Raw genomic sequence first — 4407 nt, 5'->3', positions numbered from 1 at the left:
TATTTTCCATGTAGGTTTCCTAGTCTTGCTGAAATTGCTTTTAATCCTTTCTTATGAGTGGAATGGCATAATGCTTTGGATTTATATGAAATGGCATATGAAGTGTTTTAAAAAAAGAATAATAACAAAACCCCAAAAAAACACCCTGAAGTGTAAGCGCTGCATCTCTTTCTCTGTTACACTGCTGGTATTTTGGCATTGCTGTGAACACTGGTTAGTGCTGATAGTGCCTCTAATGCAATTGAGTACAAAAATGGCACAGTTATTAATAGGGTACAAATTCAACTTAAGTATTAGCATGTTTTTATTACAAAGCAGTCCTATTTTTCCTTTTAAATAGTGCATATTACAGATCCATAGCTAATTCAAAACCTTGACTGTTTTCACCAGATAATTGCAATTCTTCTCCTAGCTGTCTGTATGTTTACTTAAAAATAATTGCTTGCAGTTTTGAAGTTCCACCAACAGATGATGCTAGCAGTTTAGTATAGAATGCTTACGTGCTTCCAGTAAAGGGATGTTGTGCTGGGCATTTGTGAAACACCTCTACATCGTGGTTGTTACAGCTATCCAGTTTGGCCTTTGATGCACTTCTGGTAACTAGAGAAAGTGCTTGCACAGGGAAAAGTGAATAATACTCTGAGGTTTTCATACTGAAAATACAGTTAGCACCTGATACACATACTTTTTTTTTTTCTTTCCCTTCTAAGTGTTTGGGAATATCCATAGTAAAAAAGTATTTGATTTTAAAGCTACAGTGGTATCTGAGATCTGTCTCTCACACTTTTGGACCAGTTTGTGAAGCCTTTAGCTAGTCCTTTTGTGCAGCAAGTGCCTTTTAATGAGACCTTTAACAAGAGTAAAGAGACTCAGCACACTTGTGTCTGTATTGAGTTCACTGTGTCATTTCTGCATTCTGCATTGAGCTTGCAACCAGTAGCTTCCCCTTCCTTTGCAAAATGCATCAGAACAGCAGCTCTGCAGCAACAAGTGCATCAGCTAGTAATGTAGATGGGTCTTAAGCCAAGAATTTTTTGTCCATGCTTATATAAAAGGTTTAGTTTAGCTTATGGGTGCTCCAAAAGTAATGGATAGGTTATAAATCTGATTTCTGTAGCAGTGGCTGGTTAGTAGTGTTATGTCTATTAATAGACATAGAACTATTACATTAACTCTATTAATAGAGTTTGAGTTTTTGTAAACATCTCAAACAGGAAATCTCTTGCGATCTGTTCTTGTGGGGTTTCAAGTTTGACTTGTGGTGTAAAACATAATCAAACCTTAGAAGCAGATAGTAGGAAATGAAAATAGTATGTATTCTTCTTGATCTCAAATGGTATTGGTTGTTTTTCTCGTATTATGACTGTCATTAACACAAAGCTCATGTCCTTACTTCCTGTTAGTACTGTCGGTGATCGGCTGCTCCATGAAGTATTTTTGAATTAAGGAAAGTCTTTTCCTGCAGTGACTTCAGCACTACACAGTGCAAGTAGACACGGCTGAACAACCAATCTTCCCTGCTAAAAACGAGTGTTTCTCTACTGAAATACTGTATTGATTTCAGTCTTCTATCCGTAAGTCAGGTTAATGAACGTGTGTAGAAGCTGCAGTGAAAACTGTGTGTTACGAGTAATGAATTAGAGCTTCTGATCCCTGTTAGCTTAGACCTGGCTCCATCCTGTTGCTTTCATTCTTTCTTCCTAACATTTTACAGGATGGCTGCCGCTAAAATTTAGGGTTGAAGTTAATTTATGATTACTCGGAGCCAACTCACCGAGTTTAACACAGTAAGTTTGGGTTAGATTTTCCTTGCAAGGTTTGTTTGCCTACTGCAAGGTACTTCTAGTGCTTATCGCTGCAGAGACTGATTTGTCTCTAGGGGGAGAAAAAAATGATGTTCCTTACTCCATCCCAACTCTTGCACTTTTCCTTTTGTGAATAGGAGACTGCAGTATAGGGAAAGGTGCTTTGAGAACAGAAGAAAAAAAAAATGTGTGAAAAAAGAGTGGCAGCAATGATCTGAAGTGAGTAAAGCTGGAATGTAGTGTTACATTATTATTCTGAATTTAATTCAAGCCCTAATATTTATAAAGGAAGAGTGGTTTACAAAAATTTATGTAAGCAAAAGAAGAGTGACTTAATATTCCTTTATGACTTCATGTTTGCATTAAATTAGTAGGCCTGTAGGGAAGTATGGAAACTGGAGTTGTTTACAGCCAACTATAAGCTCTTACTGAATCCTGCTGGGCCTACGTGCAGGAACTGGTGTTTTAAGATCACACTGACTTGTAGTAGTTTTTAGGGACAGCTGTATCTGTGTATTCAAACGCAAAAGCCCTAGTAGTGTTGTCCACTTCCTATTCCGCTTTAGAACTAAGAATTTTTCACATTCTAGAGAGTTATTCTGAATGCAGCCAAACAGCGCAGTGCCAGTGCGGACCAGAACAAAACTCAGCACTGAAGGTGGTGGGTGCTGTGACCTAGACTGCAGTGAGTAAAGCTCAGCCTTTGAAATGGATATCCCCGCTTCTCCTGCATTTCCTCTGCCTCATGTTTATTTTCAGATTTAGTGACACTGCTGTTGCTTTCTTCCTTCTTACGAAGTGTCAAGTTATCACTGTGGGTTTTCTTTTACTTTGGCTAAAGAAATAAAGGGATGGGAAAGGTGCAAATAGCATCTCAGTTCAAGTCTTAAACATCACCCATAAGACGTTTGCATGTGGGAGGAGGAATTAAATATACAAACAGCTATTTTGTCTGACAATTTTTTCCCCCTTAGAACTGAGAGTAAATTCCAGTATTTTCCAGGGTTTCTAAATTACATGGGAGGTTTCCAGGAATGTGGAGCACAAGCAGATGCGATAGGTCTCCCACAACAAAAATCATATGTATTCAATTTATTCAGCACGTCTCAGGATGGGAGTTCAGTGATGGATAGGTCGTGCTGACCCTGCATGTCTAATAGATTTGATTTCAGATGAGTCAGAAGGAAGAAACCTAGTTACAGGAAGGTCATATTTCACTGTCTCTTTACTCTTCTTCCAGAGATTTCTGTAATTCTTTCCTCACCTTATTCTGCTTTTCTGTCTTGAGTGCTACAGAAACAGCAGCAAGGGTATGGTTTTTATGGGTTGGCTTCCAAGCACTTGCACAGCATGCACCACAGCGTAAGTCTGAGGAGTCTGGGTTGAGCTTAGGAGCCTTCACTGTGACAGGTCATATCTCAAATATAGGTTTGGACAGACAGTGACTTTAACTCACCAGTCCAGTTGCTGGCTATTCTGGGGTCATCTTGACTGCATTATTTCTCTGGAACTTACTAACTCATCAAAATCCTTCATCACTCTGAAATATTTCAGACTAAGTGAAGCACTGGATGAGGGAGAAGCAGGTGTCTAACAAAGGCAAAAATTCCGGATACTCGTTGTGGGGACATCTGATGCCTCAGCTTCATAGGGCTTTCAGTGACCATCTTGTACCCTCTTTTTCTTTACTAGTTGAAGTTTTGCTTAAATTGTAAATCAGCTCTTTCCACCATTAAGTGTTAACTCCTCAGTTTGTCTTTAGCCCGTCGGCTTCCGAGCTGCTCCACTATTGGTTTTCCATGACTGCTATTAGGTAATGCTCAACCTCTGAAAAAAATTATTCCTTCTGCTTCTCTTTGAAAATCATTCCATGTCTCAGACTTTTGTTTGCCTCACACTGACCCATAACAGCTCCCAGCCTTTGTCTCTGCACCCCCGTGCAGTGGCCTTACCGTGTAACCTAGAACCTCCTCCACACTCTATAAGCAAAAAGCCGTCAGATCTGTAGGGCCTGTCCAACAACAGCTTCCTGTGTGGAGAAACAAGCACCCTTGAGCAGCTTCTCTAGACTCCAGCTCAGCCAGTCCTCTTTTTGTCAGTGCAAGCAGCAGCCCAGGCTTCTTGCCCAGCCACTGCTACTCAGCCGGTTTGCTCTGAACTTGATTTGCTAGGGGCATCTACACGCCTTCTAGCTTGATGCTGTGTTAGGCACTTCTACAGCAGCGCTGGAGTTGCTCTCGGCTTCTTCCCTTCTCGCTGCTGTGCTGATATTTGCATCTGGTTATTAAGGTTTTGGTGCTAAAGATGTGGTTTGTTTTTTGCCTTCTATCTCTAGTGCATTAGTAGAGGTGCGAAGGTAAATGCTTGTCTTGTGAAGAAGGTTCAAGTCTTACAAACTTAAAAAGTTCCTCAGCTCTACATGTAAATGGAAAACTTAACAGGCCTTCTTGAGCTATAGATTTGAATCCGAGATGCAGTGCTGGCTGGGGCTGACCTGAACTGGAAGATGAATCGCTCATGGGACTGCATGCAAGGCAGAGCTGGTGAAGGAGGCTCAGTTGTGCTTTGGAGAGCTGTGCTGCATCACCGCCTCTGCCGGAGG

This window comes from Grus americana, chromosome 4 (genome assembly GCF_028858705.1).
Source record: "Grus americana isolate bGruAme1 chromosome 4, bGruAme1.mat, whole genome shotgun sequence".
Lineage (NCBI taxonomy): Eukaryota > Metazoa > Chordata > Aves > Gruiformes > Gruidae > Grus > Grus americana.
The sequence above is the reverse complement of the archived record's forward strand: the minus strand, read 5'-3'. Positions refer to the sequence as shown.